A 23,761-nucleotide genomic window follows, 5' to 3' on the forward strand; every position below is an offset into this window, starting at 1 on the left:
GACATTTTCAGTATGTACATCATTCTCAGTAAGCTCCTAGTGTGGATGGTCCCCAAAAACTAAGTTCATTCTCTTCAATACAAGAAGACACTTGAACCCATTGTACTGAACAAACTCAAACTCAAAGATTTCACTCCTTCTGACTCTCCTACAGTAAACCTCTTAAGCTTTACTCTGAACTCTTCTGTGTGACTGGTTTCTCAATAAGCAAAATATCTACAATTACCAATTTCCTCCTTCATGCACTCAAAAAAGTGATTGCCTACCAACCTAAGAACTGCTGTCTACACTGGACTTTGGCAACACCATTCTTACAGGAGTGCTACAATTTGTGCTTACTGTACTCCAAACTATATTACTTTATATAGCTGGCTTGTTTTCTACAACAAGAAAGTTCAGTCACAACACACCAGTTAGCAGTAGTTTGCATTATATGCCCTTTGAAGCACAAGCATAATTTACATTGGGCTGCCTAGAGTACAGAGCTATGAACCTGAACAATCCTTCCCACCTAGAGTCTACTCACCATTACAGTGAACAATGAGGACTTAAAGAAGAAATACATTGTGCTTCTGAAGAATTAAGATTCAGAACTGCTCTGTCTCACAATTAGTCCTTTGAGGAGCTGCCACTGCCTTCTCGATTTGAGAACCAACCCTTCTTTTATTAATATTAGAATACATTTAAGGGTCCACCTTTTCTGAACCTGAATTACCATTGGCTCTTGCTGCCCATTTTAACCATTTCCTTAATGATCCCAAGCATTTAGTTTCTGAGAATCTAGATCTCAACAGTCCCTGATATAACGTATGTACTGAAAATTTATCTCTATGGCCCTCATTACAACCCTGGCGGTCAGTGACAAAGCGCAGTAATACCGCCAACAGGCTGGCGGTAACAAAAATGGAATTATGACCACGGCGGAAACCGCTCAGACAGACAGCCACTTAAACATACCCCCCGCCACGGCGGTATTACCAAGCACTATGGCGGTAACTACCAACAGCCAGACGGTGGACAATGTACTGCCCACTCTATTATGACAGGCCAATATGCCACCTTTTCCGGGGCGGTACCAATGACATCAAAAGCACAGCAGAAACAGAACACGGAAGTCAAAGGACTCACCTCTGGAGACTCAGGGAACAACCACGACGCCATGGAGCCTGAGCTGCACATATTTCCCGTGCTTGTCTACCTTTTCCTGCATTATGAGCAGCAGCTGCGGCGAAGATGACTACGGTGAGTACTGCCGCCTAGCACACAAGGGAGGGGGGAGGAAAAAGAGAGTGACACACACATGCAACACGCAACACCCCCACCCCCAACAGCATACACACAATCAGATGCACAAACATTACATATCCACCCCGTACCCCTCAGGAATAATGCAAGGACAAAATTATTTGAAGAGAGTGTAATACAATAAAATAACATGAATAAGTGCATCAAAATACAAACGTATATACATATGTACAAATGTAGGAACACTGATCAGTACTCAATGTCCGTAGGCCACAGGGCGACATCACATAGGCCAAGACCCCACCTCACTCCGGCAACAACACAGAGAATACTGCAGGGGCATCAGGTCGAAAATACACAGGCACCTCAGGGGGACGGGGAATGGGGGGCACCTCAGCCGGAAGATGGTACAATACCACTGGTCCTGGAGGGGGCTACATGCCCACTGCTTGGTCCTGGGGAGTGCAAGGCCACAGTCTCTCAACTGGGTGGTTTAAGCACTGCTTGGTCCTAGGGAGTGTAAGGCCACAGTCTCTCAAGTGGGTGGTTTCCCCACTGCTTGGTCCTGGGGAGTGCAAGGCCACAGTCTCTCTAGTGGATGGCTTCTCCACTGGTTCTTGAGGGGGCATTGTGCCCAGTGTGCTTCATCCTGGGAAGGATGGGGTGAGTGGATGGCTTCTTCCACTGGTTTTGGAGGGGGCATTGTGCCCAGTGTGCTTTATCCTGGGAAGGATGCGGTGAGTGGATGGCTTCTTCCACTGGTTCTGGAGGGGGCATTTTGCCCAGTGTGCTTCATCCTGGGAAGGATGGGGTGATTGGATGGTGTCTTCCACTAGTTCTGGAGGGGGCATTGTGCCCTGTGATGCAGATCTTCTGGAGTGCAAGGTCACAGTCTCTCACCTGGGTGTCAGACCCGCATGCTTTGCAGGGGTCAGGACGCACAACAGTCCATGGAGGCAGGACTACACACTGTCCGCCGGTGGTGACAGCTGCTCAGTGGTGGCAGTGGCGGTGCTGGTGTCATGGCTGGCAGTGGTGGGAGGAGGCCCCAGCCCACCTTCCGACGGCTGCCCACTGGGGCTGCTGCTGCTGGCAATGGTGCTGGTGGCGGTGCTGGCAGTGGTGGGGGGAGGCTCCAGCCCATCCCCTGCAGCCTCGGACTGCTGAACCACCATGGTTGGTGGTGGAGGCTCTGAATGAGTCCCAGTACCAGGCCACCTGTCCTTCCTGCCTGCTGGTGCAGGCCCCTTGCCCTGCCTGTCAGCCGCCATGGATTGCCCCTTGCCTTCCCTCCTGCTGCTGGTGGTGCCTCCTTGCCCTTCCTAGACGCTGCTGGTGGTGCCTCCTTGCCATTCCCTGTCGCAGTTAGTGGTGCCTCCTTGCCCTTCCTTGATGCACCTGGTGCAGGCACCCTGTCAGTGTTGCATGGTGCCCAGGATCCTCTCCCACCTGCAGTAGCTGTCAATACTACAGTGGATGTGGACTGGGTGGCTGAGGTGCTCGTCTGGGTTCTGACCACCCTGACCCAACGAGAAGGACGGGGGGAGTGGTAGGGAAGAGGTCAAGGGTGGAGAGGAAAAGCTTCTTAGGGACATTGGGGTGGGAAGAAGGTGAAGGTTTGGGAGTGGAGGAAGATGAAGTGCTTGTAGGAGGTGTCTGCTGTGCTTGGGTGAAGGTGCATGGGCTGGATGCTGTTGTGAGGTGGATGGCTAGTAGGTGTCTGACTGCTGGCATTTGTTTACTTTGGGAGGAGGGGGCACAGACACAGTGGGAGAGGACACAGGGGACATGTGCATGGATGTAGGGTAGAGACTGCCAGTGAGGGGCGTGTAGTGATAGGCGTGATGGTGGTAGTGGATGAGGATGTAGTGCATGCAGGTGTGAGTGTAGATGCAACTGGGAGGGAGGTGGATGGGGAGGAGGAGGGGGACGCAGTGGAGGCAGTGGATGTTGGTATGTCTGCATCTGGATGGTATTTGTGTGAGTGCCTGTGGGATGATGTGTGGTGCTTGTGTTTGCCTGAACCACTCCTGTGTGTTGTCCTGGGTGCATGCTGGTGACGCCTGCATGCTTGGTATAGGTTGGGGTTGAGGGGAATGGGATTGGGATTGGGCAGAGGAAGTTGGAGGGGGGAGGCTAGAAATAGGGACAACGGCTGCCATCAGTGAGGAGGCCAGAGCCTGGATTGATCTCTGTTTAGCCACCATGCCAGAGTGAATGCCCTCCAGGAATGCATTTGTTTGTTGCAAATGGGCTGCCAGCCCCTGGATGGCATTCACAATAGCTGACTGCCCAACAGCGATGGATCGCAGGAGGTCAATAGCCTCCTCACTCAGGGCAGCAGGGCTAACTGGGGCAGGGCCTGAGGTGAAGGTGATGCCCACCCTCTTGGGTGAGCGGGCACATGAACCACGCTGAGGGACTTCTGGGAGGGCAGTGCTGGTACGGGGGGGCGCTGTACCTGTAGTTGGGGTGGGCACAGAGGTGTCCGCCACCACCAGGGAGCTTCCTTCAGAGGAGGTATCACTGTCAGAACTGTCCCCTCCTGTCTCCGCCGTGGTGCTCCCCTCGCCCTCCGTCCCACTGGTGCCCTCACCGTCGGTGGACTTGGCCTCCTGGGCCCTGTGGGATGCAGCTCTCCCCGTCACTGCTGCCTCTGCTCCTCCGCCAGATGATGCTAATGCACATAAGGACAGGGTGACAAAACAAAAAGGGAGGGAGACACAAAGGATACCTTTGGTCAATGACGGCAACAACACCACCATTGGCGTACACGACACACACACACACACACAGGGAACAGCCCTACACACTAGGCAATGCACTAACAGTCACAATGCTAGTCACCAGCCCATGGACAGGGATATCTAACGCCAATTGTAGCATACCTGAGACCCACAGACACCTGCCCAGTAGTGGATGCCTACTAGCCTGGTTGGAGGAGGTGTAGACCCTGCCCAACATGGGCCATACACTGCAATGTCCGGCCTGGGCTAGGGGCACCCACAGGCCCACATCCCCCACCCGGATGCCACCCCACCACGCGCAAGTAGTATATTGGGGCACTGTACTCACCCCCTTGTGGCTGCTGTGATGTCCCCAAGCGCCCATCCAGCTCCGGATAAGCCACCGCAATCGTGCGGGCCATCAGGGGGGGTTAGGTTTCGATGGGCATCCCTTCCTCGTTGGGAGGCCATCCCCAGCTGGCCCTCTGCCATCTTCCATGCCCAGCGTCTCAGGTCCTCCCACTATTTCCGACAGTGAGTGCTCCGCCTGCCATAGACCTGCAGGGTCCGCATGTCCTTGGCAATGGCACGCCATATGCCCTTTTTTTGATGGGCGCTGACCAGCAGAGAAATACACATAGGAAAAGGTATCAGTCAGGCCGTCCTGCCTGTTACACTGATGGCCCACCATAGCCCTCACATCCCCTGACGCACAGAAATTGCCCACCATAAATGCAGCACGCTGTCCAGGGCCCTTCCACCAACACCCCCCTGCACGAAGCCCTCACACCCAGCACTCCATGCATTCATGCCCCATGCATCGTGCTCACAGCGTACTCACCTGTTGGTCTGGAGGCCCAAATAGCATTCGGTACTGGGGTAGGACCCCATCCACCAGTCTCTCCAATCCTGCAGCGGTGAAGGCAGGGGCCCTTTCCCTAGTGACACGAGCCAAGGTCGGTTCCAGACACAGGTCACATCAGCATATGCAGTGTAGGTCCTCTCCTGTTGAAGTTCAAGTAGCAAGTTAGTGAACAGATATAAAATGGCAGTCACGTCCACGGTGGTGCGTACTGTCACCGCCAGCGTACATCACCATTGGCCACTGTAACCCATAGGGCCCTATTGTATACAATGAGGAGTTGCACAGCGGTTCTCGACCGCCTCCCGCAACGGCACACAACATCAGCGGAATTACCTCATTTCCACCTGTCCCTCCATACAGGACAGGCAGACGCCATTTCAGGGGGGGGGCGCCATGGCACCTGACTGCATCACAGTAAACATAGGCACCATTTGGGCCTATCCAACAATATACTGTTACAGTCACAACATGCAATGCAGTGTAGTGTTTGGAAATATGGAATACTGACCAGCTGCTCACCGTTTGCCCCCTAGATTGCAACCGCTGCGGATGAACAATAGATGGAGACATCCCCCCATGTACAGGCCCCTAGTGAACTTGGCAACAATGGAGGACAGGCACATTATCCTCACCTATAGACTGGACAGGGCCACAATCACAATGCTGTGTGCCCAATTGGAACCTGACCTGATATCTGCTATCCGTCAGCCCACCGGGATCCCCCCCTCTTGTGCACGTGCTATCAGTGCTCCATTTCCTGGCAACTGGCTCCTTCCAAGTGACAGTGGGCTTGGTAGCAGGAATGTCTCAGCAAATGTTCTCAATAGTGCTGACCAGAGTGTTGTCTGCCCTGATTAAACACATGCGTAGCTACATCGTTTTCCCCCAGGTGGAGGATTTGGCCACAGTGAAAGCAGATTTCTATGCAAAGGGACATATCACCAACATTATTGGGGCAATAGATGGTAAACATATTGCATTTGTCCCCCCCCGGAGAAATGAACAGGTGTTCAGAAATTGAAAGAGCTTTCACTCGATATGTGCCTGGCGGACCAGTACATCTCCCATGTCAATGCAAAGTATCCTGGGTCTGTGCATGATGCCTTTATCCTGAGGAATAGCAGCATCCCATATGTGATGGCTCAACTCCAGAGGCACAGGGTGTGGCTAATAGATGAGCCCTGGTTCCCACCCAGTAGGTGTTGGAGTATGGGTATGGTGTGGGCCCTAAGGGTTAGTGTGTGTCTAACAGTTGTCCCTCGATATTTGCAGGTGACTCTGGTTACCCCAACCTCTCATGGCTACTGACCCCAGAGAGGAATTCCAGGACAAGGGCAGGGGAACGTTACAATGAGGCACATGGGTGAACAAGAAGAAGAATAGAAAGGACATTCGGCCTCCCGAAGGCCAGGTTTTGTTGCCTCCATCTCACAGGTGAATCCCTTTACTACTCACCCAAGAAGGTGTGCCAGATCATCGTGGCATGCTGTATATTGCACAACCATGCCTTACGTCGCCAGGTGCCTTTTCTGCAGGAGGATGAAGCTGGAGATGGGCATGTGGCAGCAGTGGACCCTAGGACAGTGAAGATGAGGAGGCAGAGGATGAGGATGAGGACAACAGAAGTGCTATAATACGACAATATTTCTAATGACACACAGGTAAGACACTGTCATTTCACTCTACATTGACAGTTTTGTGTTTGACATTGTCACTGGCAGGCTGATTTTCCCACTTCTATGGCCTCTTACTGTACCCTTTGGCATCTCTATTTTCAGATATTTGTGCCCCACTATCGCTCCTGGTGTGTTGACTGCAGCCAATTACAGGTCATTCCTATGTATATGTTACTGTACAGTTGTATTGCAGTGTTTAAAGCTTGTTAAACGAATACATAGTTCAATCATTTGACAGACTCCATACTTGTATTTATTCAAATGGTGTTTATTTAAGTGCTAATAAGTAGAGGGGGATGTGCAATGGGCTGGGGTGATGGTGGAGGAATGTCCTGGTAAGAGTCCAGTCTATATGTATCACAGGTGCATTGTCCAAGGGGGCATAGGAAGAGGAGCAATGGCAGTTCAAGGTGGACAGGGTGACAGAGTGGGACACAAAGGTGACAATCAGGAGAGTCTTATTTCCTGGCAGGGGTCTTGGCAATAGTCTCTGGCTTCTGCCTGGATCGCAGGGACCGTTTGCGGGGTGGTTCTCCTTCTGCAGGGGGTGGGATGCTGGTGGCCTGTTGTTCCTGTGGCTTGGCCTCCTGTCCACTAGCTGCAGCAGAGGTGGAAGGCTATTCATCGGTTTGGCTAGTGTCAGGGGCCCGCGGGTGTGCCACTGCCTCCCTCATGGTGTTGGCCATGTCTGCCAGCCCCCCTGCAATGGTGACAAGGGTGGTGTTGATGTCCTTCAAGTCCTCCCTGATCCCCAGGTACTGTCTCTTCTGCAGCCGCTGGGTCTCCTGCAACTTGTCCAGTATCTGGCCCATCGTCTGGGAATGGTGGTATGCTCCCAGGATGTTGGTTAGTGCCTCCTGGAGAGTCGGTTCCCTGGGCCAGTCCTCCCCCTGTCGTACAGCAGACCTCCCAGCTTCCCTGTTGTCCTGTGCCTCTGTCCCCTGAACCGTGTGCCCACTGCCACTGACCCAAGGTCCCTGATCATCATGTGTTTGTGGGGTGGCCTGGGGTCCCTGTAGTGGTGGACACACTGCTGATTGACGCGTCCTGGGGACAGAGGTATGGGCCCGCTGGGTGGGTACTGTGCTGGTGTTTCCTGAGGGGGAGGCTCTGGGGTGGTATGGAACTGTACCTGGGTTACTGACTGTCCAGAGATCCCTGATGGGCCTGGTTGGTCATCCAGATCGAGGTGTCCAAAGCTGCTGTCATCACTGTGGGCCTCTTCTGGGGTGGGGGGGCTGGATGTTGGTGGCACCCCCTCTCCGGTGACGTTGGCTGGGGGGCCTGTGGGAATATAAATGCAGTGTTATTGTTTCTGTGTGTGTCATCTTGTGCATGGGTGTGTTGCCCTCTATCGTTGTTATTGCCCTGTCAGCTTTCCCTTGTGCGAGTAGTTATTTTGTGGGCAAGGTGATTCTCTCTATTGTGCATGCTTTAGTGATGGGTGTTCATGCGGGACTTTGATGGGGGTCCGTGCATTGGTGTTACATGCAGGGCTTGGTATTGGGAGGGGTGGGTTGTGATGGTGGGGTGTGTGTGAGGTGGTGGAGTGATGGGAGTGAGGGTAAGGGTGGGGGTTTGTGATGGCATGCAGGTAGGAGAGGTGATAGTAATAGAGAGTTGACTTACCGGAGACCTGTCCTCCTCCTACTCCTGCCAGGCCTTCAGGATGCATGATTGCCAAGACTTGCTCCTCTCATGTTGTTAGTTGTGGGAGAGGAGGTGGGGGTCCACCGCCAGTCCTCTGTACAGCGAGTTGGTGTCTTGCTGCTGTGGAACGCACCTTCCCCGTAGGTTGTTCCACCTCTTCCTGATGTCATCCCTTGTTCTAGGGTGCTGTCCCACGTCGTTGACCCTGTCCACGTTTCTCCACCATAGCCCCATCTTCCTTGCAGTGGATGTCTGCTGCACCTGTGATCCGAATAGCTGTGGCTCTACCCGGATGATTTCCTCCACCGTGATCCTTAGCTCCGCCTCTGAGAACTTGGGGTGTTGTTGTGGTGCCATGGGTGTAGTGTGAGTTGTGTGGGTGAGGGTGTGTGGGGTGATGTGTTGGAGTGTGTGATGAAAGGTGCGTGGATGGTGTATAGGTGATGGTGGTGTGTGGCTGTGTTCTTGACTGTGGTCTTGCTATCTCTCTTGTGGCAATTGTTTCTAATGGTAAAGGGTTGTGGTTAATGTGGGTGTGTGTTTTATAGTTGTGTGGGTGTGGTGTGTGTATGTGTGTCAGGTGTGTGTTATTCACATTGTCCAATGTGGTGTTGTTTAGTTACGTTGTGTGTATTTAGAGCGCAGTGATATGTAGCGCCAATGGTTTAGCGCCACTGAATGTCCACCACAGTGATTCGTGGGTCATAATGCTGTGGGCATAGTTCTGTTGGCCTAACGGTGTGGGTTTTGCTACCGCCAGTTTATCACTGACCTTTGGACTGGCAGACGTGTATGTGGCTGTATAGTGACAAATTGCTATGTGTGGGTCATTATATGGGTGGCGGTAATCCGCTGCAGCGGCGGTATGTTGGCGGCAGTCAGCATGGCGGTAAACGGTACTTACCGCCAATGTCATAATGAGGGCCTATGTGTTTAATTATGAATTGCCTTAATATTTCAATTAGTACAAGAGCACTATGCAAGACTGCCAAATAAATAAGTACATGAATAAGTAAATGGTTAATAACTGACAAAAAGAGAATTTCAGAATTATGTTGCACATAAAAGGATTCATGGATTGTTTTGTTTTATTAGTATTACAAAGAGGAAAACCGAAGAAGGAACAAAATAACAGTACAGAGTTTTATCACCTACAACCTAGAGGCCGGCAACAGGGGCACCTATAGTAATACTTTAAAAACAGATCTAACCCCAAGAGCTCCCCCCGTTGTAGAATCTCACCCATGTGCACTGCTATTATATGGCGTTTAGGAATGCCCCTTCTTGTGGCATGTGATTAATGCTGATCAGGCCTGGTTGTTTCGAACTGCCTGCACCATCCTACTTAGGAATTAGGATCTGCAAAGTCTCCTGATTGAGTGGGCATGGATTGAGTAGTATAAGGTTTTTAGGGCATGTCAGTTCATTAAATTCAAAAGCTGGTGAACCAATAATGGAGGCCCAGATCTCCCAGAATGCCTTTAATTTGTATTCTAAGGAGAGCATCCGTTTTTCCATGCTGGCATGTACCATACTTTGTGATTCAGGTGGTGTAATCCACAACTTTGTCAACCCTCAAAGTGAAGGATTGCTTGATGCACAGCTCCTAATGCCAAAGCCATCTGTCGCCCTTGCAGGGATTTCCACAAAAATGTTAAGTGGTAGGGAAGCCCTAATAGAATGTATGCGTGAAAATACAAGATCTGAGTATTGAAGGAACGATCTCTGTCATTCAAAACACTCTTCCAGTAGCAAGCAGAGGCGGCCCCTCTGCTATGGTGGATGAGCGTCGCCCCACTGCTGAGAGCAGAAAAATAAAATGATAATAAAACTATTATATTATCATTTTATTTTTTGCTTCCTCTGCTAGTCTGCGTGACTAGTGTAGGGCGGGGTCATCCTGTGCGTCAGCAGAGGGAGGAGGAGTAGTCAGTGCACTCTAAGTGTGCATGTCGGTTTGACCGCCCATCTTAGGTCGGCCAAACTGACATGCGCACTTAGAACTCTCCACTTAGGCTGTGTTGCACAGCCGGGTGGAGAACCTGTGCAGGCTCCCAGTCCCAAACTTAGTGGCATTTCAGCTCGCTCAGACCGATCCCAGCGCTTCTATCATGCTGAGTTACAGCATGATAGAAGCGTCTGGATTGGGTGGGGAGGAGAGCAAGCACAGAAGCATCGAAGCAGTGGGAGCGGCGGAAGCAGAGGAACATCAACACGGCAGGTAAGTGTTTATTTATTTTTTTATTATCCCCCTGCTCCACACACTGCCCCACCAAGCGTTACTGGCGGTAGTCGCCACTGGTAGCGAGACAATTTTAAACAGTTTCAGAGCAGTTGTAGCAAGGTAGAAAGGTGCTGGTACCCCTGTAAATCTGCCAGCATTCTTTACTACGTTCAGAGCATCATCTCCGCACTCAGCCTGGGATCAAATGACAGTAAGAAATTATTCTAAAGGCTGTCTCAGTGCTGGAGGTGTTGAGTGCTGTATGTCGAGCTCGGCAATAGATATCTTCCCCTTCTTTCTGTGTGAGCATTGGCCCCAATTCAGCTTTCCTTGGTGTCTGACCTGCAGTTTCCCCATGCGGGAGTGGTTGTGCTAAAAGAATGCACAGCTACAATATCACTTGTCTGTCCCTATCTTTTAAAAGGGTCCATTCCTTGAACAGTGTTAATGCCATGTGTGCTTGTGGTTTAAACGGAAGGGTGTGTCACCCAGTGCCGGATTTGCATGTGTTGTACATAATCTGTTTCGGGGAGGTCATAGGTGGTCATTACAACCCTGGTGGTTGGTGTTAAAGCGGCGGTAAGACCGCCAACAGGCCGGCGGCGAAATAATGGAATCACGACCGTGGTGGAAACCGTCAACATAGGCAGCCACTTTAACACTCCGACCGCCACGGCGGTACAAACAAACAGCATGGCGGTCACCGCCAACAGACAGGCGGAAGGCAATGTACCGCCCACAGTATCATGAGAGGCCAATCCGCCACCCTATCCGGGGTGGATTCAGCGCAAACAAAAGCACGGCGGAAACAGTACACAGAAGGGAAAACGCTCACCTCAACACACCCCACGAGGAATCGGGACGCCATAGAACCCGAGCTCCAGATCCTGCCAGCCCTTATCTTCTTGCTCCTCTACCAGGAGCACGAACGCCGGCTGCGAAGACCACGGTGAGTACTGCACCTACGACACAGGGGACGGGGGAGGGAAAAAACAGGGACACATACATGCGACACCCCCACCCCCACCCTCACCCACTACAACACACACACTAATACAGCATGATACATTACAGTTACACCCCCCAAACCCCCTGGAAGAATGCAATGACAAAAGGAAATGAGTGTAACCATTGTAATATATTAAAATCCAGTACGCAAAAATATATATACATTATAAACAAATATATACACCAAGAATAGTAGTCCAGGTAGTGCTCCATTGAAGTAAGTGGAACACTGGGCCTACACGGTATGGGCAATATGGTTCAATCCCCGAAAATGACGGAGAGAACTCTGCAGGGGCATCAGATAGCAATAAAACAGGCACCTCAGGGGGAAGGGAAAGGGGCGGCACCTCAGCCGGTTGAGTGCAAGACGCCAAATCCATGAGGGGACCACATGCCCACTGTTCAATCCTGGGGAGTGCAAAGCCACAGTCTCTCAAGTCTCTACAGTGGGTGGGTTGCCCACTGTTCCATCCTGGGGAGTGCAAAGCCACAGTCTCTCAAGTGGATAACAGTCTCCACTGGTTTCTGGAGGGGGCCTTGTGCCGAGAGTGCTTCATCCTGCCAAGGACTGAGGTAGTGGATGTAAATCTCCACTGGTTCTGGAGGGGGCCTTGTGCTCAGAATGCTTCATCCTGCCAAGAACTGAGGTAGTGGATGTATCTCTCCACTGGTTCTGGAGGGGGCCTTGTGCCCAGAGTGCTTCATCCTGCCAAGGACTGAGGTAGTGGATGTGAATCTCCACTGGTTCTGGAGGGGGCCTTGTGCCCAGAGTGCTTCATCCTGCCAAGGACTGAGGTAGTGGATGTAAATCTCCACTGGTTCTGGAGGGGGCCTTGTGCCCAGAGTGCTTCATCCTGCCAAGGACTGAGGTAGTGGATGTAAATCTCCACTGGTTCTGGAGGGGGCCTTGTGCCCAGAGTGCTTCATCCTGCCAAGGACTGAGATAGTGGATGTGAATCTCCACTGGTTCTGGAGGGGGGCTTTGTGCCCAGAGTGCTTCATCCTGCCAAGGACTGAGGTAGTGGATGTAAATCTCTACTGGTTCTGGAGGGGGCCTTGTGCCCAGAGTGCTTCATCCTGCTTGTGATGGACTCAGTAGCGTCAGTGCCCTTAGCGCTCATGGGCCAGCGGTGATTGTTGCGGTGGTGTCTTTGGCAGCGGTGCTTGTGGCAGCAGTGTCCTGTTCAGCGGTGCTTGTTCGGCGGTGTGCTGTTCAGCGGTGCTTGTGGCGGTGGTGTCCTTGGCAGCGGTGCCTGTGGCGGCAGTGTCCTGTTCAGCGGTGCTTGTGGCGGCGGTGTCCTTGGCAACGGTGCTTGTGGCGTCAGTGTCCTGTTCAGCGGTGCTTGTGGCAGCAGTGTCCTTGGCAGCGGTGCTTGTGGCAGCAGTGTCCTGTTCAGTGGTGCTTGTGGCGGCAGTGTCCTGTTCAGCTGTGCTTGTGGCGGCGGGGTCCTTGGCAGTGACTCAGCTGCTGGCGGTCCTGTTGGGCCCAGCCTGGCTGGTGCTGGTGGTCCTTTATGGCCCAGCGGGGCTGGTGCTGGCGGTCCCTTATGGCCCAGCTGGGCTGGTGCTGGCGGTCCTGTCCTGGGCAGCTGGGCTGGTGCTGGCGGTCCTGTCCTGGGCAGCTGGGCTGGAGCTGGCGGTGGCCTCCTGGGCAGCTGGGCTGGTGCTGGCGGTGGTCTCCTGGGCAGCGGGGATGATGGCGGTGGCCTTCTGGGCGGCGGGGCTGGTGCTGGCGGTGGCCTTCTGGGCAGCGGGGATGATGGTGGTGGCCTCCTGGGCAGCAGGGCTGGTGCTGGCAGTGGCCTCCTGGGCAGCGGGGATGATGGCGGTGGCCTCCTGGGCAGTGGGGATGATGGTGGGGGCCTGTTGGGCAGCGGGGATGATGGCGGTCTTCTCCGCCGGGCTTATCTTCTCAGCCTTGCTGAGTTTCTTGTGCCCCTTCCCCACCTTGGGAGGTATCGCAGCTGAATCCACACTCCCACCTGTGGCCCTGGGAGTGGCTTTGGTGGCTGGAGTCTTCCCTCTCTCCCTCCGGGCACTGGCCAAATTTTGATGCTTGACAGGTGGGGGACTGTCCGTGCTGTAGCTCTGTGCCACACTGGCTGCCGTGCTGCCCAGTGCACTCCAGATTCCGGTGACCACAGGCACCACTGGTCCCGGAGATGTTGTGGCTGAGGTGCTAGGTTGGGACCTGGAGAGTCGGGCCCTAGGAGACTGACGGGGTGGGGGAGGTAAGAGAAAGAGGTCAAGGCTGGACAGGAAACATTTTTTGGGAACACTGAGACGGGTAGCTGGAGGGGGTTTGGGAGTGGAGGAAGAGGTTGTGGTTGTAGGAGGTGTTCGTTTGGTGACTTTGGGTGAAGGTGCATGCGCTGTAGGCTGTCGTGAGGTGGATGGCTGTTGGGTGGGTGTGTGGCTGCGTTTGAGTATCTTGGGAGGTGGCATCACAGACACACTGGGAGAGGACACAGGGGATGTGTGAATGGTAGTGGGGGTGGTGACTGCACATGCGCGGGGTCTGGTGGTGTGTGTGCTGGTGATGGAAGTAGTGGCTGTAGATGTAGTGCATGCAGGTGTGAGTGGAGACGAGACAGGGAGTAAGGAGGGAGACGAGGAGGAGGGGGACACATTAGAGGCAGTGGATGTTGGTGTGTCTGCATGTGTGTGATGCTTGCGTGAGTGCCTGTGGGATGTGTGGTGCTTATGTTTGCCTGAGCTTCCCTTGTGTGATGACGTGTGCATGATGGTCTGAAGGTGTGCTTGGGATAGGCTGAGGTACTGGGGATTGGGTCTGGGTGGAGGAAGTTGGAGGGGGGAGGCTAGAGACAGGGACAATAGCTGCCATCAGTGCTGAGGCCAGAGTCTGAAAAGCTCGCTGAAGGGCCGCCTGACCAGAATGAATGCCCTCCAGGAATGCATTTGTCTGTTGCAACTGCCTTTCTACACCCTGGATGGCATTCAAAATGGTAGACTGCCCAACAGTGAGGGACCTGAGGAGGACAATGACCTACTCACTGAGGGCAGCAGGGGTGACTGGGGCAGGGGCTGAGGTGCCTGGGGCAAAGGTGATGCCCACCCTCCTGGGTGAGCGGGCACGGGGCAATGGCTGAGGGGATGCTGGGAGGGCGGTGCTGGTAGGGGGGGTGGCGGCTGTACCTGTAGATGCGGGGGCACAGATGTGGCCACCACCACAAGGGAGCTCCCATCAGAGGACGAGTCAGTATCACTGGTGTCAGCTCCTGCCCCCGCCGTAGAGCTCCCCTTGCCCTCCGTCCCACTGGTAAAATCCGTATCTGTAGTGCCGCCCTCCAGGGCCATGTGGGATACAGCTCCCTCCTGCTCCGGTGCTACTGCTCCTCTGCCTGATGATGCTAATGCACACAAGAACAGGGAGACCACAAAAAGGGGGGAAACGACAGAAGAAAGACATGTTGAGTGCATGCATTACGGCTACTGTTGGCGGACACGACAGACACAGAAGCCCCCTGCACTACGCCGCGCACTTGGGGTCCACTGTTCAATCCCTGGGACATGGCCTACAAGGCTATGGACGACATCTGCACACATGGATGTCACAGGAGTCTGACTAGGTGTACTTGGCACTGTACACAGGTGGGGTGGGGTGCCACGGGGTCTGCCAGAACAAGGGGACCTAACTAGCACACTCGCCCTGGCCTAGGGAAACCCACAGCCCACCTCCGCCACCCAGACACCTCCAATGCGCGCAAAATCAGCAGAATGAGAGTGCACTCACCCCCTTGTGGCTGCTGTGATGCCCTCAAGCACCCATCCAACTCCGGGTATGCCACTGCCAGGATCCTGATCATCAGGGGGGTCATGGTGCGACGGGCACCCCTCCCACGTTGGGAGGCCTTCCCTAGCTGGGCCTCCGCTGTCTTCTTGCTCCAGCGGCGAATGACCTCCCATCTTTTCCAGCAGTGGGTGCTCCATCTGTGGTGGACCCCCAGGGTCCGGACTTCTTTGGTGATGGCACGCCAGATATCCTTCTTCTGGTGGGCGCTGACCTACAGGAATAGTACAGGGTTAAAGGAGAAGATATAACCGTCCGCACCGTCACAGTCATTGGCCCCCTTCCCTACCCTTGCCATGTGGCACATGCACTCACCGTTGTTTCATGCACGCCTCAATCTCCCCCCCCATCTTTCATCCACCCCCCTCCACACAGGCATAGCCCATACAGCATGCTCCCAGTGTACTTACCTGTTTGTCTGGAGGACCGTAGAGTAGCGTGTACTGGGGGAGGACCCCATCCACGAGTTTCTCCAACTCCTCCGATGTGAAGGCAGGGGCCCTTTCCCCAGACACGCAAGCCATTGTCTCTTCCAGACCGAGGTCACAGCAGCACTTGCAGTGTACGTCCTCTCCTATCGAAGATCAGGTATCGAGTGATTGAACAAATAGAAAATGGCAGTCACGTCCGTGGCGGTGCATACCGTCACCGCCGGCGTACATCGTCATTGGCTCCTGGGGCCCATAGGGTCCAATGTTAACCAATGCAGAATTGCGCTGCGGTCTTCGACTGCCTACCGTGATGGTGTACAACGCCAGGGCTGTTACCTCACATCCCATTGTCCCACTTTACAGGTCAGGAAGCCGGCATTTCAGGGGCCCACATGGCTTAATTTTTCACTGCATCACACATACCTAGGGCTTGCCTCAACACTCATACAGGCCAAATTTCGGATTATGATTCGTGTTCTGTGTAAGCTGTGGGTACGTACCTCTGAGTTGGTTGACTCTGTGCTCGCTGTTGTCCTTCATAGGCACAGTCCGCTGGGACATGTGAGGAGATAGCGGCATCCTCCGGTGTACAGACCGCTGGTGGACCTGTCGACAATGGAGGAAAGACAAGTGATCATCACCTACAGGCTTGATCGTGCCACAATCCTAGAACTGTGTGCCCAGCTGGAGCCAGACCTGATGTCAGCTATCCGCCATCCCACAGGAATCCCCCCTCTAGTGCAGGTCCTGTCAGTCCTCCATTTCCTTGCAAGTGGGTCATTTCAAACAACAGTGGCCATAGCATCAGGGATGTTCCAGCCTATGTTTTCCAACGTGTTGTCCAGAGTGTTGTCTGCCCTGCGGAAACACATGTGGAGCTACATCGTTTTCCCTCAGGTGGAGGATTTGCCCACAGTGAAAGGTGACTTCTATGCCCTGGGACATATCCCCAACATCAGAGGTGCCATTGATGGGACACATGTGGCTTTGGTACCCTCCGCAGGAATGAACAGGTTTACAGAAACCGGAAGAGTTATCATTCCATGAATGTGCAGATGGTGTGTTTGGCAGACCAGTACATCTCCCATTTCAATGCCAAATTCCCTGGCTCAGTGCATAACGCTTACATCCTGTGGAATAGCAGCATCCCTTAAGTGATGGGGCAGCTCCAGAGGCACCTTGTGTGGCTATCAGGTGAGCACCTGGAAGCAAGTCAGTGGGAATGGTTGTCTGGGTCTGGGGATATCCCTACAGGTTAGTGTGCGTCTATCAGTTGTCCTCGCCATTTGCAGGTGACTCTGGTTACTTCAACCTGTCATGGCTTCTGACCCCAGTGAGGAATCCCAGGACAAGGGCAGAGGAACGCTACAATGAGACCTATGGGCGAACTCGGCGGATTATAGAGTGGACCTTCGGCCTCCTGAAGGCCAGGTTCAGGTGCCTCCATATGACAGGTGAATCCCTATTCTACTCACCAAAGAAGGTGTGCCAGATCATCGTGGCCTGTTGTATGCTTCACAACTTGGCTTTGCGACGACAGGTGTCTTTTCTGCAGGAGGCTGGTCCAGATGGCGGTGTTGTGGCAGCTGTGGAGTCTGTGGACTGTGAAGACGAGGAAGCAGAAGAAGAGGACATCGACAACAGGAGCTCAGTTATCCTGCAATACTTCAGGTGAGACACAGGTAAGAAGACAAACCTGCCTACTACATGTACTTTAACACTACTACCTCTCTACTGTCTGTCGTTTTCACCCAGTGTATGGTCACTGAGTTTTCACTTTCCCTTACGATTTCACAGATGTGGGTCCCACTGTGTGACATCTGCTTTGTTTCCTCATGGACTAGAGCTGTGTGACATAGGTATGTTGACATTACATTTGAAAGAGCATTTTGTCACTGTAATTGCTAATACAATATTTCGAAATCACAGACAGACTCCAGATTGTTTTGTGCTTTAAGGGTGTTTATTTAAGTGCTCAATATTGGAGGGGGTTGTAAAATGGTGAGGGGTGATGGTGGAGGAATGTCCATGGCAGAGTCTAGTCTACTAGTCTCACAGGTGAATTGCCCAAATGGGCATAGGAAGTGGAGCTGGGGCAGTTTGAGGATGGACAGGGTGACAAAGTGGGACAAAAGGATGACATTCAGGGCGGTCTCATTTCTTGGCGGCGGTCTTGGCATCATTCTCTGTCTTTGTCCTGGATCTCAGGGACCGTTTGCGGGGTGGTTCTCTATCTGCAGGGGGTGGGGTGCTGGTGTGGGGGTCCTGTGGCGGTGCCTCCTGTCCACTAGCGCCGGCGGAGGTGGTGGGCAGTTCATCGTCCAGGCTAGTGTCAGAGGCCCCTTGTTGTGACACAGTGTCCCTCCTGGTGTTGAGGACTTCCTTCAGCACCCCTACGATGGTGCCCAGGGTGGAATTGATGGATCTGAGTTCCTCCCTGAAGCCCAAATACTGTTCCTCCTGCACCCACTGGGTCTCCTGAAACTTGGGCAGTACTGTTGCCATCCTCTCCTGGGAATGGTGGTAGGCTCCCATGATGTTGGAGAGGGCCTCGTGGAGAGTGGGTTCCCTTGGCCTGTCCTCCCCCTGTCGCACAGCAGCCCTCCCAGTTCCTCTGTGTTCCTGGGCCTCCGTCCCCTGGACCGTGTGCCCACTGCCACTGCCCCCAGGTCCCTGTTGTTGTTGGGGTGGTGGGTTAGCCTGGGTTCCCTGTAGTGGTGGACACACTGCTGATTGACGTGCCCTGGGGACAGAGGGATGGGCCCGCTGGGTGGGTGCTGTGCTGGTGTTTCCAGAGGAGGAAGCTCTGTGGTGGCCTGTGACTGTGTCAGGGGAACCGACTGTCCAGAGGTCCCCGATGGGCCGGGCTGGTCATCTAGATTCAGTTGGAAAGAGCTGCTGTCATCACTGTGGGCCTCTTCTGTTGGTGGTGTGGACATGTGTGGACCCTCCTGTCCGGTGATGTTTGGTAGGGGTCCTGCAGGGGTATAAAAGGATGTTTGTTACATCTGTGTGTGCCATGGTGTGCAATGGGTGGGTGACCGTGTACCCCAGTGCTTGCATTCCTGTGTGGGCCCTTGTGTGATGGTGGTTTAGGGGGGTGTATGGGTATGTGCAATGGCCATGCTTTGGTGATGGGTGTCCATGCTTTGTTGTTGCATGCAGGGCTTGGTGTCAGGATGTGTGGTTTGTGATGTTGGGACATTTGTGAGGAGTTGGAGTGATGGGGGTGAGGGTGAGGGTGGTGGTATGTGATAGCATGCAAGTAGGGTGGGGGATGTAATAGTTAAGATGTGACTTACCAGAGTCCATTCCTCCATCTACTCCTGCGAGGCCCTCAGGATGCAGAATCGCCAAGACTTGCTCCTTCCATGTTGTTAGTTGTGGGGGAGGAGGTGGGGGTCTGCCGCCAGTCCTCTGTACCGCGATGTGGTGTCTTGAGACCAAGGAACGCACCTTCGCCCGTAGGTCGTTCCACCTCTTCCTGATGTCATCCCTATTTCTTTGGTGCTGTCCCACTGCGTTAACCCTGTCCACTATTCTGCGCCATAGCTCCATCTTCCTAGCTATGGAGGTGTGCTGCACCTGTGATCCGAATAGCTGTGACTCTACCCATACGATTTCCTCCACCATGACCCTGAGCTCCTCAGAGAACCTGGGGTGTCTTTGCCGTGCCATGGGATGGTGTGGGTGATGTGTGGGGTGGTGTGTGTAGTGATAAGTGGGGTGATATTTAGTGGTGTGTTGTGTGAGGTGCGTGTAAGTTATGTGGGTGATGGTATTGTGTGCCTGTGGATGCTTGGTAGTTGTTTGTAGTGTCTCTCTCTGGCCTTCTCTCAGTAATTTTGTAGTAGGGGTTTGTGGGTGATGTGGGTGTGTGTTTTATATTGTAATGGGTGTGTGGGAGTGGTGTGTGTATTTGTATCAGGTGTGTGTATTTCGAATTGTCCAATGTGGTTGTGTTTTGTAGATGTGCTTGTATTTTGAGCGCGGCGGTGTGTACCGCCAATGGAATACCGTGGTTGAAAGACCGTCGCGTGGATTCATGTGTCGTGATAGTGTGGGCGTATTCCTGTTGGCGTGACAGTGGAGGTTTTGTTTTCGCCAGTTTATCACTGACCTTTGGTGTGGCGGACTTGTGTGGGTGTCTGAATTTTGGTGGATTCTGAGCAGTGGGTCATAATGATCGTGGCGGAATTCCGCTGCTGCGGCGATGTGTTGGCGGTCTTCTGCGCGGCGGTAAGCGGCTTTTACCGCCAATGTTGTAATGACCCCCATAGTCTTTTTTCAGTCTGTCAAAGTGGATAACCCCCTTCTGCGTTGAAGAGCCAGCCTAGCCTTTTGCAGCCCCTGTGCCACTGGTGGAAACGGTCAGCCTGCAGGCCCAGGGTAAAATCTGGGTTATTGAAAATGGGGTCATCTGTGACGGGAAAGCTGTTAAGCCTTTACGTATTGAAACCCTGTCCCAGACTGCTATAGTAGCTTTGGTTACGGAGATGTAGAAGCCCTGTGGTCTGTGCTTTCAGGGCTGCCAGGAGACCTTCAAAATGTGAATCCCTGCAACAGCCTAGTTCATGAAGCACCAGTGTATCTCCAAAGCTTCTTGGCTCTACTCCAGCATGTACCTGAGTTGTGCCCCCTGAAAGTACACATGAATGAATTTAGAGAATATTTCAGACCAGAGAGCTGTATTATTGGAAAAGAAAACAAGGGTGCTTTCATGGTTACCTTTAGCCAGGCATTAATGAATATTGCTCGGAGATGAGGGTCTTCCGGATTCTGTTACGTGTGAACATCATGGTGACATTTTTAGATCAAATTCAGCAAATAAATAATTATGAATGAGTTTGTTCCAAATTTCAGTAGCGGCTAAGGCAGGGTGAGAGGCAGAAGTTGAGATAATAAGGAGAAAAACTGAAAATACAGAAGAGTGAATAAAGGAAGCATTGATGAAATTGACAGATGTAGGCCTCACTGTCAAATATGCTATTAGTAGATAAGGCAGCACTTATTGGAGGTAGGAATGGAAATTAAAAGCCTTATGTAATGATAAAGTAACTTGCTACCCTGGCACTGGTAGTTTGTCAGAGATTCTGGGAAGATGCCTAATATGCATGTATCTTAAAAAATATATAAAAAATAATATATCTATATATGTATATATATATATATATATATATATATATATATATACATATATATATATATATACACACATACATATCTATATATATATATATATATATATATATATATATTTTTTTTTTTTTTTACCTACTGGCAGTTGCCTGGAGGTAGTTATAGTCGGGGCTTAGTTTTTTTTTGCCAATAACTTTGGCGCTGTTGGTCAAATCTTCACAAAATTTTCAAAACTTTGACTTTGAGTTTGACACTCACTCCAGCTGCTGTCTTGAAAGTATTGGGGTGATTTATCAAGCGATGGCTGAGAAAAAAGACTGCAGCCCAAACTACAGGATGGAATTACACCAAATTTAGCAGAGAAAGAGCCCTTTTTGTTATTTGGTGTAAATCTGTTCAGTAGTTTTTACGAAATTAGAGGAAAATATCTAGGGATGCGGATCCTCCATGGATTCAAAAGTCACCGTGTTGAGAGCTGATAGGTTGGTAACAGTTCAACCAGGAAGTGTTGGCAGCAATTTTGGGACTCAGGCACAGCTGAGTCCCAAACATAAAGTAGAAAAAAAAGGGGGCAGGGTAGGAATACCCTGCACCCCTAGCGCTGGCACCCCAGCAGGATAAAAATGCATTTTCATTTTAATTTTCAATGCAAAACCATGGTGGATCCAGAGATCCAGTAATTTTTTTATTTTTAGCACCCTGGAGGGCCACGTCCCAGGGGCATATATAATAATTGAATTTTGAGAGGAGGGTGCATACGGCCCCCTCCCTACGAGCACTTTGTGCCCCAGGAAGTGCCATTTCCCCAGGGTTTATCCTAAATAAAATAAAAAGATGGGGCTGCGTGACTGTCCTCCATTGGCCTTTAAAGGCCCTGGGGACCATCACCCTGTGGGGCTAGGCTTATATATATATAAAAGAGGGGGCTGTGCAGATCCCGCTCTTTACAAGGAAATTGCGCCAGGGTCTGGCACCTTCCTGGGGCACACATGATGTCAAAAGGGGGAGTTGGTCTCACGGCCCACCTCCCGGGCCATATTTGACCCCAGGTTCCACTACCTCCCAGGGGCATGGCCACTATGCCAAGGGGGAAGGAAGCCATGTGCTCCCCCCCAAGCCCAGAGACCACCATCCCTTGGGGCCAGCCTGGAGCTACTAATGGCCCTTGGGACCCCACCCCTCCTCCCCAGGGCCGGCTCCCTATCTCCCGAGGTGCCCATCCTGAGGAGACAGCAGTTTGCTTTCATTTGGCAGGACAGCTTCTGCCAAGCTGAGAGCAGACTTTTCATCTGCTTTCAGATAAAAAGATTGTTTCCGCACACAGGGAGAAGCACTTTTAGCTGCTCCCTGCATGCAGGAGCAATGCTGGTTCCCGCTGGAGTGGGACGCCGGTAGGGACTAAGGGGGCCATGTGGCTTTCCCTGTTGTCTCTATCTGAAATCGGATTGAGGAGTTTGCATGGTTGCTCTTTCGAGCACAATATCTTATCTAGTGACTGTAACAAGTGGGTTTTTTCTTGTAATCTGCTGTTGTGACTACAGATTGTTGTTCTCACGTTTAACTACTATGAGTTGGTAAAATGACCTAGCAGCCCCTCCCGTCTGGCTCTGCCACATGTACCTTAGTGCTCTACAACATCTTCCCACCTTTTTCCAAGAAGATAGGTTACTGAAAAGCCACTGGAGCTTGTTTCCCGCTGTTTTGGAGATGCGTTGTTGATGCAGATGATTATGAGCACATCTCTGCCAAACAAAGAAGCACTTAATACACATAATTAAGAGGAATTACCCTTGTTTGGTGGAGATGCAACTGTTTTTAGTCATTTCCTCTTCTCTTCATGGGGATTCATGATATTGCAGATTTCTGAATGAAGACGCTTGAGGAATAAACACGTTGCCAAACTTACAGACACACAAGGTCACTGGAGACATTATGTTGGTGGCATTTACAGAGCTGTAGTGTGGAATATGCACTATACATTTACCCAATGAAGTAGCACTTATTTATTAGCGACTAGAGAATACTCCAGTTAGGTAGTCATGTTGCGCAAAACTGTGTTCTCTTCTTTGATAAATAAAGAGGTTAGGATGCATTCTGGCACCTATGCTCATTTAATGAAATTAATGGTCAAACCCCCATCCCCAGTGTGCCTGAGGGGTTGGCTGCAGGGCCACTTTTGCCACACACAGCCAAAGACCATGCATTGCCAGGGTTGGATGCCTACAGGGGGTGGGCGGCAGGGCCTGTCGAAAAAGTGAAAAATAAAAGGGGGCAGGGTAGAAATACCCTGACCCCCTAGGCCTGGTGCTGGGGTACCCCAGGGACCCCGCCAGGGCAAAAAAGCATTTTTTTTTCATTTTTCAGCAGAAACTGCAGTGAATCCACTCATCCAGAAAAAAATACAAGCACAAGTTCCCGTGCTTGGTTTTTTTTCAGCCTCTGGGTGGGCCAGGTCCTGGGGGCATACATGAATTTAAGGAAAGGGAGGGTGCATGCGGCCCCCTCCCAAAAGGCAGTTTGAGCCCTAGGGACCACAATGTCCCCAGGGTTTATTTATATAATAGGAGGGAGGCACTGCAACCCCCCCCTTTAGGACTTTTAAGGCCCCGGGGACCACCACCGACCCAGGTATGTCACACAAAAAGGAGGAGTGCCCCCTTTGTTGTCCAAGATTGCCCCAGGGACCACCACCTCCCTGGGGCACAAGACTACTGAAAAGGGGGATGGGGACGTGTACCCTTCCACCTACCTTCCCGGGCTATATTTGGCCTGAGACCACCACCTGCCAGGGGGTGGCCTCATATATATAACTTTTTCTCTCTCTCTCACCTGTTTACATAAAACTGAGAAGCTGGAGACAGTGCAGTAGTTTTCGACCTTCAAAAAACGGGTATCCAATAGCTTCAGCCTGCCTGCTAGATGAGACAAGTGGCCCTTCCAGCCCTGGCCTCGGTTTGCACACGTGGATGTGGTAATGTGTAGCTCT

This window comes from Pleurodeles waltl, chromosome 2_1, assembly GCF_031143425.1.
Source record: "Pleurodeles waltl isolate 20211129_DDA chromosome 2_1, aPleWal1.hap1.20221129, whole genome shotgun sequence".
In the NCBI taxonomy this organism is placed as follows: Eukaryota; Metazoa; Chordata; class Amphibia; order Caudata; family Salamandridae; genus Pleurodeles; species Pleurodeles waltl.